This window comes from Balaenoptera physalus, assembly GCF_965194825.1.
Source record: "Balaenoptera physalus genome assembly, chromosome: 4".
NCBI lineage: Eukaryota > Metazoa > Chordata > Mammalia > Artiodactyla > Balaenopteridae > Balaenoptera > Balaenoptera physalus.
The window spans coordinates 117,192,841-117,201,677 of NC_138891.1; the positions used below are offsets into that span (position 1 = coordinate 117,192,841).

The 8,837-nt window shown below is 36.0% G+C and overlaps 1 pseudogene across 1 annotated transcript; it reads right to left on the bottom strand.

The window, feature by feature from the left end:
• Positions 1-4,589: 4,589 nt before the first annotated feature.
• On the bottom strand, positions 4,590-4,913 carry LOC309660119 (protein transport protein Sec61 subunit gamma pseudogene; annotated as a pseudogene). Its single transcript has one exon. The product of its transcript is annotated as a protein transport protein Sec61 subunit gamma pseudogene (transcript).
• Positions 4,914-8,837: the final 3,924 nt, after the last annotated feature.

Genomic DNA, 8,837 nt, shown 5'->3' on the forward strand with positions numbered 1-8,837 from the left:
CAAATAGGCAGTCTACCTGAAAAAGTATTCAGAGTAATGTTAGTAAAGATGATCCAAAATCTTGGAAATAGAATGGAGAAAATACAAGAAACGTTTAACAAGGACCTAGAAGAACTAAAGACCAAACAAACAATGATGAACAGCACAATAAATGAAATTAAAAATTCTGTAGAAGGAATCAATAGCAGAAAAACTGAGGCAGAAGAAGGGATAAGTGACCTGGAAGATAAAATACTGGAAATGACTATTGCAGAGCAGAATAAAGAAAAAAGAATGAAAGGAATTGAGGACATTCTCAGAGACCTCTGGGACAACATTAAATACACCAAGATTCAAATTATAGGGGTCTCAGAAGAGGAAGAGAAAAAGAAAGGGTCTGAGAAAATATTTGAAGAGATTATAGTTGAAAACTTCCCAGATATGGGAAAAGAAATAGTCAATCAAGTCCAGGAAGTGCAGAGAGTCCCATACAGGATAAATCCAAGGAGAAACATGCCAAGACACATATTAGTCAAACTATCAAAAATTAAATACAAAGAAAAAATATTAAAAGCAACAAGGGAAAAACAACAAATAACATACAAGGTAATTCCCCTAAGGTTAACACCTGATCTTTCAGCAGGAACTCTGCAAGCCAGAAGAGATTGGCAGGACATATTTAAAGTGATGAAAAGGAAAAACCTACAACCAAGATTACTCTACCAGCAAGGATCTCATTAAGATTTGATGGAGAAATTAAACTTTACAGACAAACAAAAGCTATGAGAATTGAGCACCACCAAACCAGCTTTACAACAAATGATAAGGAACTTCTCTAGGCAGGAAACACAAGAGAAGGAAAAGACCTACGATAATAAACCCAAAACAATTAAGAAAATGGTAATAGGAACATACATATCGATAACTACCTTAAATATAAATGGATTAAATGCCCCAACCAAAAGACATAGACTGGCTGAATGGATACAAAAACAAGACCTGTATGTATGCTGTCTACAAGACACCCACTTCAGACCTAGGGACACATACAGACTGATAGTGAGGGGATGGAAAAAGAAATTCCATGCAAATGGAAATCATAAGAAAGCTGGAGTAGCAATTCTCATATCAGACAAAATAGACTTTAAAATAAAGACTATTACAAGAGACAAAGAAGGACACTACATAATGATCAAAGGATCAATTCAAGAAGAAGATATAACAATTGTAAATATCTATGCACCCAACATAGGAGCACCTCAATACATAAGGCAAATGCTAACAGCCATAAAAGGGGAAATCGACACTAACACAATAATAGCCGGGGACTTTAACACCCCACTTTCACCAATGTACACATCATCCAAAATGAAAATAAATAACGAAACACAAGCTTTAAATGATACATTAAACAAGATGGACTTAATTGATATTTGTAGGACAATCCATCCAAAAACAACAGAATACACTTTCTTCTCAAGTGCTCATGGAACATTCTCCAGGATAGATCATATCTTGGGTCACAAATCAAGCCTTGGTAAATTTAAGAAAATTGAAATCATTTGAAGTATCTTTTCTGACCACAATGCTCTGAGGCTAGATATCAATTACAGGGAAAAATCTGTAAAAACTACAAACACATGGAGGCTAAACAATACACTACTAAATAACCAAGAGATCACTAAAGAAATCAAAGAGGAAATCAAAAAATACCTAGAAACAAATGACAATGAAAACATGACGACCCAAACCTATGGGATGCAGCAAAATCAGTTCTAAGAGGGAAGTTTATAGCAATACAATCCTACCTCAAGAAACAAGAAATATCTCAAATAAACAACCTAAACTTACACCTAAAACAATTAGAGAAAGAAGAACAAAAAAACCCCAAAGGTAACAGAAGGAAAGAAATCATAAAGATCAGATCAGAAATAAATGAAAAAGAAATGAAGGAAACAATAGCAAAGATCAATAAAACTAAAAGCTGGTTCTTTAGAAGATAAACATAATTGATAATCCATTAGCCAGACTCATCAAGAAGAAAAGGGAGAAGACTCAAATCAATAGAATTAGGAATGAAAAAGGGGAAGTAACAACTGACACTGCAGAAATACAAAGGATCATGAGAGGTTACTATAAGCAACTATATGCCAATAAAATGGACAACCTGGAAGAAATGGACAATTCTTAGAAAAGCACAACCTTCCGAGACTGAATCAGGAAGAAATAGAAAATATAAACAAACCAATCACAAGCACTGAAATTGAAACTGTGATTAAAAATCTTCCAACAAACCAAAGCCCAGGACCAGATGGCTTCACAGGCGAATTCTATCAAACATTTATATATGAGCAAACACCTATCCTTCTCAAACTCTTCCAAAATATAGCATAGGGAGGAACACTCCCAAACTCATTCTATGAGGCCACCATCACCCTGATACCAAAACCAGACAAAGATGTCACAAAGAAAGAAAACTACAGACCAATATCACTGATGAACATAGATGCAAAAATCCTCAACAAAATACTAGCAAACAGAATCCAACAGCACATTAAAATGATTATACACCATGATCAAGTGGAGTTTATCCCAGGAATGCAAGGATTCTTCAATATATGCAAATCAATCAATGTGATACACCATACTAACAAATTCAAGGATAAAAACCATATGATCATCTCAATAGATGCAGAAAAACTTTCGACAAAATTCAACACCCATTTATGATAAAAACCCTCCAGAAAGTAGGCACAGAGGGAACCTAGCTCAACATAATAAAGACCATATATGACAAACCCACAGCCAACATTGTTCTCAATGGTGAAAAACTGAAACCATTTCCTCTAAGATCAGGAACAAGACAAGGTTACCCACTCTCAACACTATTATTCAACATAGTTTTGGAAGTTTTAGCCACAGCAATCAGAGAAGAAAAAGAAATAAAAGGAATCCAAATCGGAAAAGAAGAAGTTAAGCTGTCACTGTTTGCAGATGACATGACACTATACATAGATAATCCTGAAGATGCTACCAGAAAACTACCAGAGCTAATCAATGAGTTTGGTAATGTAGCAGGATACAAAATTAATGCACAGAAATGTCTTGCATTCCTATACACTAATGATGAAAAATCTGAAAGTGAAATTAAGGAAATACTCCCATTTACCATTGCAACAAAAAGATGAAAATACCTAGGAATAAACCTACCTAAGGAGACAAAAGACATGTATGCAGAAAACTATAAGACACTGATGAAAGAAAATAGAGTTGATACAAACAGATGGAGAGATATACCATGTTCTTGGATTGGAAGAATCAACATTGTGAAAATGACTATAGTACCCAAAGCAATCTACAGATTCAATGCAATCCCTATCAAACTACCAATGGTATTTTTCACAAAACTAGAACAAAAAATTTCACATTTTGTAAGGAAATACAAAAGATCCCGAATAGCCAAAGCAATCTTGAGAAAGAAAAAAATGGAGCTGGAGGAATCAGTCTCCCTGACTTCAGACTATACTACAAAGCTACAGTAATCAAGACAGTATGGTACTGGCACAAAAAGAGAAATATAGATCAATGGAACAGGATAGAAAGCCCAGAGATAAACCCATACACATATGGTTACCTTATTTTTGATAAAGGAGGCAAGAATATACAATGGAGAAAAGACAGCCTCTTCAATAAGTGGTGCTGGGAAAACTGGACAGCTACATGTAAAAGAATGAAATTAGAACACTCCCTAACACCACACACAAAAATAAACTCATAATGGATTAAAGACCTAAATGTAAGGTCAGGCACTATAAAACTCTTAGAGGAAAACATAGGCAGAACACCCTATGACATAAATCACAGCAAGATCTTTTTTGACCCACCTCCTAGAGAAATGGAAATAAGAACAAAAATAAACCAATGGGACCTAATGAAACTTAAAAGCTTTTGCACGGCAAAGGAAACCATAAACAAGATGACAAAACAACCCTCAGAATGGGAGAAAATATTTGCAAATGAAGCAACTGACAAATGATTAATCTCCAAAATTTACAAGCAGCTCATGTAACTCAATATCAAAAAAACAAACAACCCAATCCAAAAATGGGCAGAAGACCTAAATAGACATTTCTCCAAAGAAGACATACAGATGGTCAAGAGGCACATGAAAGAATGCCCAACATCACTAATCATTAGAACAATGCAAGTGAAAACTACAATGAAGTATCACCTCACACCAGTCAGAATGGCCATCATTAAAAATTCTACAAAGAATAAATGCTGGAGAGGGTGTGGAGAGATGGGAACCCTCTTGCACCTTTGGTGAGAATGTAAATTGATATAGCCCCTCTGGAGAACCGTTTGGAGGTTCCTTAGAAAACTAAAAATAGAACTACCATACAAAATCCCGCTAATAATTTTTCATTTCACTTTTTATACTTTTCATCTCCAGAATTTCTGTTTGGCTTTTTAAAAAAATAATTTCCCTTTATTAATATTCTATTCAGTGAGACATGGTTCTTTTTTGTTTTTTTTGTTTTTTGAAATTATTTTAATTTACAAATAGAAAACATCTTGGAAGAAAAAACATGAAAGAAAAACACAAAACATATAGGCAAATTTTTTTTACTCCATGAACATCTCAAATCCTCACTTGTTCACCAAGCCCCAAGATGAAAAACACTTTTCTAAAAAGGTATTCAGCCACCAACAATGATGTTATTAATAGGAATATGGATCAATTTCACAAAAAAGCCAATGAATCCCATTATAGCAAATCCTATTGCAGTTGCCATGGCAATCTTCTAGAATTCTTTTCGATCCAGTTTGGTGCATCTTTTAACCAGCCAAACTGAGTCCTTCACAAACTGCTGACTTGGCTCAACGAACTGCATTACCTGATCCATGATGCCTGCCCGCCGTCCGCTCGCCAAAGCAAGACATGGTTCTTAAATTCTCCTTTAATTCTTTGGAAATGTTTTTATTTAGTTCTTTGAACATATTTATAATTGTTGATATAATATCTTTATCTAGTAAGTCTATTATTTGAACTCCTCAGAGATAGTTTCTATTGACTGGTAGTTTTTCTTTGTATGTGCCATAATTTCCTGTTTGTTTGCATGTCTCATAGTTTGTTTGTTTTTTCTTAAAAACAGGATGTTTCCAATTCTGGAAATCAGTTCTCTCCACTCTTTTTTTTTTTGTTTTTTTTTTGTAACTGTTTGGCAGTGGTGTTTTTTTGTTGCCTTGGATGTTTGTTTATTTTTTGAGTTTCCTGGACTAATTCTGTAGTGTCTTAACTCTTTTTTGTGTATACCACTCAGCATCTCTTCTCAGTTGGCTTAGTGGTCAGCTAATGGTTGGACAGATATTTCCTTGAATGCATTAAACCACAAGTCTTCATGACTTTACTGAGGGGCTTTGTATGTGTGGGGATGAATATTTCAATACTCCAGTAGGCAGTTTAAAACTCTACTTTTCTTTATTTCCTGCTTATACAGAGCCTCAAAGTCATCCATAGGTGTGAGATTAGGGTCTTCTCAGGTCTTTCCTGAGCATATACACACCGGTGCACATGCATGTGACCTTTGAGATTTCCGGGAATATGTTGTATATTTTCAACATCCCATGTGAGAATCTCATTCTCCAGCTTTTCTTTTTAAATTTTTTGGTATGTCTCTTATTTAACCCAACTGGTATTGCTACCTCAGGCAACTGCACTATTGAACCTTTGGCATTGATTGTTTTCACAAGTGCCTGAGAGACATTGGTGTTCACACTAAGTGAGCTGAGTTAGGTTTGATTCAGCTGTCACTCAGGTCAAATAAAAATATGTCTGAGAATGGAGGTGCCAGACAGGTAAACAGTGACAATTCTGTAGGGATGGGATTTGGGGGGAATGCCAAACTCATTCTGTTCCTTCCAGTGGCTCATTGGCTGTTGGTTTTCACCGTTAGTATTGTTATGTAGCTGTTTTTTGTTTTCTTTAAGTTGAGGTACAGTTGATGTACAATATTATATAAGTTTCAGGTGTACAATATAATGATTCACAATTTTAAAGGTTATATTCCACTTATAGTTATTATAAAACATTGGCTATATCCCCTGAGTTGTACAATGTAGCTTTTGGTTTGAAGGCTACCACAGAGACTGGGGGATAAGTGTAGTAGGAGTAGAACAAGTTGAAATGCCACAAAGCTTGGTGTTTTTTAACAAAGTTCATCTGTTTTTTTTAAAACTCATGTTTTTGAAAGCCTTTTATTAATTTCTAGAGTTCTGAAAAAGTTTATTTTGACCATTTTTGCTAGTATTCTCTTTGCTTTTATAGAGGAGTGGATTTATATAGGTCTGTGCTCTGCCATTCAGAAGTGTTTTCTATTAGAAGCTTTAAATCTCCTTATAGATAGTTTCCAATGTTCAAGCAAAGTTGAAGCCACTGGTTTTTAGAGAAAAGATGATCAAGGGAAAGATTATAGAAAACGTAAGCATTCAAGACCAAGAAGTGGCTGAGGAACTTATGAATGAGGCAGATAAGAAATGGTTCAGAGATGGATAGGACTTACATAAATCAAAAGAGTTTCAGGAAGAGAATAGTCAAAGCTATTGAATGCTGCGTACAGAGTTCAGAAAATGGATTGAAAATCACTGATCTGAATGATCTACAAGACTCTGTGATCTTTGTTAGAGCAATTACAGTACAGTGGTGTGGCAAAATCCTAACTGTAGTAAGTTGTGCCATAAATGGGAGATTGAAAAGAGAAAACAAGTTTAAACAACTCTGAAGAAACTGGGCTGTGAAGGGAAAGAAAGATAATATAGGCCAGTAACTGGAATAGAGTGTGGATTCAAGAAAATTGCTTTCATCCAAGATTCAGTTTAACCTTGTTATTCATTATTCACAAATTTCTCTTTTGTCTGCCACCCTCGATCATAGGGCTATCACTAGTGGCTTGGCTTGGAGATGAGAAGGGTAACCTTTCTCCCATGGGATATGGGAGAGAAATGTGATTCTAGATAGATAAATGATGCCTCAGATTCTCAGTGAAACTTTTTGACTGTTGGATCTATGAGGGACAGTGGATTGGAACATACATAAAGTCTGAGAAAACTGAGATGAAACCCCAGCTCCAATTTACTGGTACTAGCTATGGGACTTGGCCAAATTACTTGGTTCTCTTAGCTTCACTTTCCTTACGTGGATAATAATACCAGTCTTTTAAGATTGTGTGTGGATTAATTGAGATACAGCCAGGCAGTAATAAAGAGTTCCACTTGTCTCTTGCATGCTATATGGGAATGGAAACGTTAACTTCAGTTTTCTCATCCATAAAGCAAAAGAGTTGGATTATATAATCTCCGTGCTCCCTTCCGGCTCCGAGCTCCCTTCTGGCTCTAGTTTAGTATTATTCTTCATATACTTTGTGGGCTAGATAGATATTCAAAATTGATCTGGAACTTAGACCAATCTGCGTAAGATAGTTTACATTAGAAAAGAAATTTAGAATTCCAAAGGATTGATTTACAAATAAACTTTGGAAGATAGCTCTGCTCAGCTGGGGAATACTTTTAAACAGATGAACTCATCCCAGGCATATAATAGAGAGCACTTACCAAGGCATATTTTAGAGCCCTTAGAAATGAGTTTTGAGGAGAGGCACATCTGTCATGATATCAGATCCCAAAGATTAGGTCTGTGTTTTGGGGGCTCCTAGATTGACTGTTCTGCCTGAAATATTTGTAAGGGTTTATAACTGCTAGTTTTTCATGGTTGAGGAGATTTTGAAGCAATAAGCCACTTGGAGAAGAAGGGGAGGCTTGAAATCAACCAGATAGTGTTCAGGGAAGAAGTAAAGAGGGGAAGCAAGAGTGAGTCATTGGATGCAGGAGGATTGGTGAGACCAACAGAGCATAATGAGACCAGGATTAGATAAGGGACTCAGAGACACAGGAAAAGGGGGAACTGGAGGCCATTTAAGGCTGAGCTGAGCTGGAAAGGAAGAATAAAACAAAAATTATTTGCCTCCTCACAGACTGATTTCTTTTTCCCACCAATGCTCTCAGCTTGTTTTGTTAAATCCACTGATATATTTTGGTATAATTTATTTGGGTAGACATAGTATGAAATTTAACCTCTCATTTCAGGGAAAGAATTGAAAACTTGTACATTTTCTATTAGCAGATTAATGCTTTAAAGGTTAAGGAAAATTGGCTCTGTGATTTAAAGGAGATGAAATGACGAGGAAATAAGAATATTGAAAAACAATACCATGTTTATTGTGATTTTATTAAAAATCCTTTTCCATACAACTTTTAACACATGGTGTCCCAACTGTGGTTTCTGCCTAAATTGTGAAAGAATTTCTTCTTTGATTTTTATCTCCTCTTGCTTATTCCTCCCAAGTGGCTGTAACATAACTTTATGTTTAAAATTAAAGATGCCTGGAAAATTTTCCTTTGGGCATATTCCAATTCCATACTACTCTTGAGATAACTGGAACTGTCCAGAGTGGCCTGGGAATCCCTCATCAACATTGTCTGCTTTACTTGGAGGCTACATGTCCACTCAAGACACTTTCCTCACTTTTGCCTTTTGGCAAGAGAGGATGACTGGCAAGTCATTGGATGGTCTCTTGCCTAAGTGGACTCTTTGGATGGGACCTTAATCACTGGGGGCTTTGTAGGCAGCAAGGCAGCACTGCAGCTCTAGAGATCTTCCTTAGCAACCTGCAAATGACACTCATATTATGAAAAATTTCTCCAAAGACAGACATTTTCAATTAGCCAAATTACTCTAACAGGACATAGCTCAGGAAGATTTAAGGCAGAGCTAGTTGCTGTGCCAGCCAAGAGGCCTGCTC